Here is a 7,950-nt window from a genome sequence, read left to right on the forward strand (position 1 = left end):
TGGGAGAAACCTCCTAGGGGTTTCTAGCATGCCATAATTGCTGTGCAAACCAGAAGTCTTAACACTCTACAGCTGCTTGTAAAAAAAACCCTGATGAGGAAATAAGTTAAGCCTGAGCAATATTTGAAAATCTCAGAGATGATATTGATTTTTGCAAGCTTGCCTAAAACTTTTATTTGCTTATATTCCTAAAAATTCAACAGAAATAGAGACCCAGTGATCTCTTGAATGGCCACAATTTCCAAAGCCTTTTTCTGCCTTCAGAGAAAGTTTCTGCATATCACAGCAAGGCTGCAATTACTCCAGCACTGCAAAAATGTGCTCATGCTAAAGAAAGAGCCTAATTATCCTCCTATTTCCAGCTTGTCTTTCTTGGTACAACCCTTGAAAGGTTTGTGTCAGAGCATTGCCTGTAATCACACAGGATCAGTTTGGGGCTATCTTTAGGTCTCAGCACCTGTATTTTGTTACTGGGTTAATTTGAGGGGATGTTTTATTGTTCAGGGGTCTGCATGTTGGACCTAGAAAATTCAAGGGAGAGAATGGATGGTGTCCACATTCAGTCAAGCTGGACAGGAAGTAAATATTTACAGGAAATAATTGAATTAAGAACAAATAATGTGAATTATAATAGGAAAAGAAATTTCATTAAATAGAACAGCTCCTTGAAAATAAGAAAGACAAAATCCTCTATCAAATTGTCCCTGTGGGATTGTAGCCCAGTAATCCTTGGGGTGAAATCCTCAAGCTGTGAACATTATTGTCTGTGTAAGAACGTTATTTATGCTCTGTGTCACTCAGCACTTTTTTCCCTGTTTCAACAATATTTAATCTTTACTTGGGCTAAATTTAGGACACTTTAAATGAAGAAACCTTTTTCTCTGTACGAAGCAAAACTGTCACTGTAAAGTTGGAGAGCAGCTCAAAATCTGATCCAGAGACAAAATGATGCCCTGAGAGAGAATCCCAATGCATTTTTTCTGTCATTCCTGCTTCCACATCAGATTTTAGGGTTGTCTCTAAATTTGTGATTTATCAACTGGCTTGTGACCAAGATAAACACAAAGCAAAACTTTCCGACTGCTTTTGAACTCAGACTGATCAACTCCTTCAGACCTTCAATCTTGGAGGATAAATAAAAAATAAAAGGATCTTTTCAGCACAGTTAGGAAATTGGTCTTCCTATATCCTTAATTTCTAGGCATGAAAGGTTTTTTGACCTGCTCCATCATTTTAACTATTTCCATCCTTCCCCACCTCAGCATTGTTACCAAATATGCAATGCATACATGCATAAACAAAATATACTGAAATCAGAGGTAGTTTATAAATTACATTACTGACCAAAACAGCCTTTATGGAAATCTCCTCCATGAGCAAAGCTCATCCACTTAGTTGACCACTCTGGGTTTATCTCGGCTGTTTGAGGGGCCTGGGAGGCCCGGAGGTGGCCCGGAGGTGGCCTTGACGCAGCCCGAACAGGGACGAGAAGAGGCTTCAGTTCTTCTTTCTGGTTTTATGTTTATTAATTGTTTATCTAAAAGATGTTCTTTCAGCTCAACAGAGATCCGCACAGCAGTCAGCCATGGGCACACTGTGTCCCCCTCCGGGGCAGGCACCTATCTTTATACCCTTTGCTACGTATACAATATTTATCATTTTTCCCCAATACCATCTATTCTTATAACTCGGTGTACTCTTAGTAATAACCAATAGAAAGGTGCCACCGTGGCCAAAGAAGATGGAGGAGAGGAGGAAGAAGGAGGAGGACAGGACACACCCCAATTCCTCCATCTTACTCCTCTAAACCCCCCTGTACATAAATCCTAAACCTTGTGTCTCACCCTCTAATTAACTAATCTTTCCACCCTTCACCCCGGTGAGGCCCTGTGAAGCCCTCATCCTTGTCGTCTCCTGTGTAGGGTTAAAGTCCAGCTACCAGACACTTCTGGCAACATTCCAGGACTCCCGAGACCCCCAAGCTGGTCTCGGAGGCTCAGAATCTCAGGGCTGAGATTTTGAGATCCGACATCTCCCCCTTCTGTTTGCCCCAAGAAAACCTCTTTTACAATCTGATTCATGGCATCTGGGACGACATGGATGAGGACTAGGAAAATTATTACAACATAAAATCCTAAACTATTAAAACATAAAATCCTACCCTTAAAATTCTTCTCCAAATGGGAGAAATGTCAAAGAAATCTGCCCTTAAAATTCCTCTCCAAATGGGAGAAATGTCAAAGAAATCTACCAGCTGATCAATATATGATCCTTTGTCAGTTTTCCCTATAATAGGTAAATTTACTCTATTGCCTATTGCAATTCAAGACCCTAAGGAGAAAACTCCCTAGTCTTTCGTTCTTATACAGAAATATTCAAGACCCCAAAGAGAAAAAAACCCCCCAGAGTCTTTCGTTTCTCTTGTTTCTCTTCTGAGTTGTCCTTTGCAGTCTGAGTCCCGACTTTTGTCTGAGTATTCGTTTCTTCTTATATCTTGTTGAGGAAAATCGCTGGATAGTTGCAGACTTGTTACGAAATGATGCTGTAGCTCTGCTGACAACTGCCTCTTTGTTCCGCGATTGTTGCTGTTTGCAAGCTCACTCAGGGGTTACCTAGTTTTTGATTCAACTGACAATAGGGTTAGAAAACACACAAGCCTCCCCAGGAGGGGAGAGGCTTAGGACCCCGAGGGTTTTTACCAAAGGCACCAAGTCTGGAGAGGGCCCCTCCTCGCCTGAGACGTCACCGGGGGTCTGGCCCGCCCGCGCTCGGCGCATGCGTGCTTTCCGAGCTGCTCTGTGTCTCTCCCGAGGTAATTTTTTTCTCTCCCTTTTTATTCCGCCTCTGAATTTTCCCCCCTCGGTCTGCCCCTGACTGTCTCCTCCTCCTCCGACGCTGTGTGTGTGTGTGGCCTTTCGTCAGCGTGTGCCGGCCGCTCCCGCCTGCACCCGCGCTCTGCCGCGACTCGCTCCGGGTTTTTGCGTCACAACCGCGCGCCTTTCTGCTACCTTGCCGGCCCCCGGGGCCGCTGCACCCCCGGCCCTGAGCTTAGCAAAGCCGTATCTGAACACGCCTTCTCTGTTTTTTCTTCACCCGCGCTCCCTGCCTGCTCCGCCGCCGCGAAAAAGCGCCTCCCCCCGGTCCCCTCTCCCCCCCTGCTCCCCCCTTTGGACGCTTTCGGGGTCTTCTGGGGTTTCTGGGTTTTGGGACCGGGTGTTTTAATATTATTTCCTGCCCTCTTTCCTCGAGAGCCCTTCCCCCTGGCTTCTTAAGGCCAGAGCTAATTTTTTTTTTTTTTTTTTTTTTTTTTTTTTTTTTTTTTTTTTTTTCCTGGAGCCTTGCTCCCCTCTCTTTTTCAGAGAGTCCCCCCCCCGGACGTCTGGTGCGTCTCGGGGGTCTACCTTCCTGGCCTTTTAAGGCCAGAGCTAATTTTTTCCGGAGTCTTGCATTGCTCCCCCCTCTTTTGAGGGCCCCCCCCCGGACGTCTGGTGCGTCTCGGGGGTCTTCCTGGCCTTTTAAGGCCAGAGCTAATTAATTTTTTGTATGTTTGTGTCACACCTTATAAGGTGGACAAAATTTCCCGTTGTTCCTGGGAAGGTGTGCCCCCATGTTCTTATTTTCAGGCTTTCTTACCAAATCTGTCGCCAGAGCAGTCTGGACGTCTCGATCTGTCCAGCAGATCACGAGAGGTGGACCCAGGGCGCCTTCTGGTTCCAGTCCGGGCTGTTCTGCTACGATTGTCTTCGGCAGAAACTGAGAGATGGAATTCTCAGTGACTGCTGTTTTTTTGCAGTCTCTGCTGGCTTTTTTTTTTTTTTTTCTTCTCTCTCTTTTTCTTCAGGGCTTTGAAGGTGGTGGTGGCCCCCCCGAAAGGTTGTGGTGGTCAGAGCTCACCCAGTGGAAGCCAAATGTCCGGTTTATCTTCCCCCGAAAGGTTGTGGTGATTCTGGTCCGCCCAGGGAACGCCAAGTCTGGGTTTATCTTCCCCCGAAAGGTTGTGGTGGTTCGTGGCCCACCCAGGGACGCCAAGTCTGGGTTTATCTCGGCTGTTTGAGGGGCCTGGGAGGCCCGGAGGTGGCCCGGAGGTGGCCCGGAGGTGGCCTTGACGCAGCCCGAACAGGGACGAGAAGAGGCTTCAGTTCTTCTTTCTGGTTTTATGTTTATTAATTGTTTATCTAAAAGATGTTCTTTCAGCTCAACAGAGATCCGCACAGCAGTCAGCCATGGGCACACTGTGTCCCCCTCCGGGGCAGGCACCTATCTTTATACCCTTTGCTACGTATACAATATTTATCATTTTTCCCCAATACCATCTATTCTTATAACTCGGTGTACTCTTAGTAATAACCAATAGAAAGGTGCCACCGTGGCCAAAGAAGATGGAGGAGAGGAGGAAGAAGGAGGAGGACAGGACACACCCCAATTCCTCCATCTTACTCCTCTAAACCCCCTGTACATAAATCCTAAACCTTGTGTCTCACCCTCTAATTAACTAATCTTTTCACCCTTCACCCCGGTGAGGCCCTGTGAAGCCCTCATCCTTGTCGTCTCCTGTGTAGGTTAAAGTCCAGCTACCAGACACTTCTGGCAACATTCCAGGACTCCCGAGACCCCCAAGCTGGTCTCGGAGGCTCAGAATCTCAGGGCTGAGATTTTGAGATCCGACAGACCACATGACAAGAATTTGGTGGACCTTTCTGAGGGCAATGGAACTTCAAATTTTACAAGTATCCAATTGATTTTATCTCAAGTGTTCTAAATTCATCACTACTAAATGTCAGTTGCCTGTTGAATAGCAAGCAGGACCCTTATAATGGAAATCAGTTAATCTTTGTGGTGAATTATTATTTATATAATACTGAAATACTGTTAGTCTCTACACAGACAAGGATTGTGAGGAGAAGTCCTTGCCTCACAGAGTTCAGACTGAGAATCTGATTCTGCAAAATCATTCTCACATGAATTTATTGAATCAAGCAGTCTTGGGGTTAAAATTCTTCTATACATTTAAGCACACACAAAAATTTTTATATGCATTCAGAAGTATCACTTGAATCTATTTTTTATTCCATCTCTATTTAATTCCACCTCTGTTTTATTCTCGCTGTTTAAAACACCTAGAGAAAGTTTTGGAACACAACCAAAAAATTTGTTCCTTGTAAGTGTAATACTATAATCAACTTCTTTATTATTGAAAAAAATGAAATAGGAAGAAGATTCCTACAGTCAAGAGAAATTACAATTATAAACATGCTTGGACTTCACCTTGAGGGGGTTTGCACTTTAAGGAATAAACAACATTTTTCTGGCATTCAAATAATAAAGGTGGATCCAGCAGATATTACTGAAAGGCTGAAATCCTGGATCCTTCTCCTTCCTATTCCTATCCTACCCTATATTTCTTCCTGTCAGTAAAGGCACCTATTTCAGATGATGGCTGAAAACCAATCCCTTTAAATCAATAGGATCCTTGACACCGAATTTCAGAGGAATAGGCTTTGGCCTTGAGACTTTCAAGACAGGAATATATCATTATTTAAAGCCATCTCTGCAGAGGAAGTGGTTCAGGTGTTCTGATGTGCTTGTGGCTGAACTGCCAGGCAGCAGACATTGAACCCCAGAACTCTGGATTTTAGTGCACGAGCTCTCCTGCCTGAGGGAAGGAAAGCTCCTCTGTTTGCTCATTGACCTTTGTAGTTGGGCCAGACAATATCAGCAGGGGGAAAAAGGCATCACAGCAGGTGGGATACAAAGACCAGCACCAGCTTGGAGACTGTACTGAGATTTTTATGTTAACCAGAATTGTGCTTTAAGAGGCAGAGGAGAAAGGAGAACCCTGAGAACTGCAGCCCTGCAGTTAAAGGGGGAAAGAAGGGGCAGAAGGAATTGTTGGGGGCTGTATTCCCATTTACTCCAGCACCTGTCTGCAGGCCTCTCTTCCCTGGCGGGATGGATGCACTCATTACAGTGCAAGAGTTCTATTGTCAGTACATTGCAAGGGTTCCACATTGCTGGAGTTTTGTACTCCTTGATGTTTCTCATGGGCAGCTCCTCCAGGCACTGACTCTTCCTTGTCCTTGCAGCAGCCAACTGACTGCAGTTCCTCTCAACCAACCAATCCACTCTTTTATAGCACTCTTTTTATTGGCTACAGCTGTGGCCTGTTAAAATCCGGCCTGCTGCTAATCTTTAATAATTAACCCAGCTGCAACTCTTTAGGGGATAAGATTACTTTCTATACTACCTTTATTTACTTATATTCTATCTCCCTACAGTGTTGCTTTGCTCCCCTGCGTTCCCTGGTTTGTGAGGTCCTTCCTGCAGCTCTTACAGGTTTGTTGGGAACTGCCCCATCAAAGGAACAGCTGTGGTTTCAGAGGGCCCAGCATAACTGGGAGTGGTGTTGGAGAAATGGAAATCTCAAAAACTATCCCTGCTCAAATCTGTGTCCAGAGAAGCACAGAATCATTCAGGTTGGAAAAGAGCTCTAAAATCATTGAGTCCTTGCACTGCCAGGTCCACCACTGAGCCACGTTCCTAAGCACCCACGTGTGCTTTGAGCCCAAAGTAACAATCTCACTATTTCACCTAAAGAAATGCTATTTCTTTACCAGTATCAAGGGAAATAAAATGAAATTATAAAGATATGAAGCCATTCAAGACCCTTTGGAGGCATCAAGTCCACTTTGAGAATCTTTTGTGCAAAGGATCTGAAGAAAGACTTTAGAGGCATTAGATAATGAGGACATATTTCCTGGGGTGTGTGAGTTTATATATGTTCATGCACATCCACACATCCAGTTCTGGACCTTTCATTCTGACTTGCACATGCAACATAACTGAGAGAGTTATTTCAGAATATCTTTATAAAATAGTGCAAATTAAGATACTCAATAGCCATTTTTAATTTTTGGATGACAGCCTGCTTTCAGTAGAAGATGTTAATATAATAAAGTGGATACAAAGCAGAAGGAGAGGATCCTGGAGAAATTAGAAAAGAGTAGTTTTTGTGCTATCACTGCAAAGCAAATTAAAATAGTATTTCCTTTTCATTTGTGAACAAAGAAAAATATATCTTCCCCCTCTCCTGGCAGTCTGAAATGCACCTTATTGTTCAGTCCCCCTTTTGTGCTCATTTCCTTCTCTCTTTACCCCTTTGGCTTTGTGTTTTCAGCTGGGATCCATCCTACCTAGTAGACCACTCGCATATTTATAGCCTGGAAAATTGATTCATCCAGGAACCTGAAGTGTTGTCTGAGAGGCAGAAAGATTGAACACTGAGGAAAGAGACCTAGAATGGGGTATGGTGTCTAAACCAGTCTGCTGCTAAGGTGGGCTTGGCAAGCTAAAAAAGTGCAGTGCCACTTGTGCCATGGTAAAAGTGAATGTAAATCCCATAGGCTACCTTCATCTTTTTATGCATTTGTCTTCTTTTTCTTTTATAAAATGTTTATTCTTGGCAATTAAAACCTTGGACTCTTTGATTTGCTTCTTTTAGACTCTGTACATCCTCTGTAGTGTCATGAAATGTTCTTCTGGTCTCTGAGATTTAATGCAAAATAAAACACCTCCAATCAAAGGACTTGGTTCTTATTCTGGCTGCTGGCTGTAACTTACTGAAATTCATAGGGCAAAGTTGGGTCTTTGAAGAAATGTTCACTAATTTAAATAAATCGAGAACATTGGAATTGTTAAAGTTGGCATTAAGGGTTTCTGTGGGTTCCTTTGTTACCCAAATGGGATTGATCCTCCAGGAGGAAAGGTCAAGGCCAGGTGAGAGTCTCAGTCAAGGAGCTGAAATTGGAGGGCTTTATCTGCATGTGAATAGCTTATCTTTCCCCCTCTGCACTGATGCTTTCCATTTCCAGCTGTCTGCCCTGCAGAGATGAGCCAGCTGTTTGTGAAGCCACTGCTTGAAATGCCTGCCCCAGATGTAAAGATAAAACCAGC

This window comes from Zonotrichia leucophrys, chromosome 4, assembly GCF_028769735.1.
Source record: "Zonotrichia leucophrys gambelii isolate GWCS_2022_RI chromosome 4, RI_Zleu_2.0, whole genome shotgun sequence".
Lineage (NCBI taxonomy): Eukaryota > Metazoa > Chordata > Aves > Passeriformes > Passerellidae > Zonotrichia > Zonotrichia leucophrys.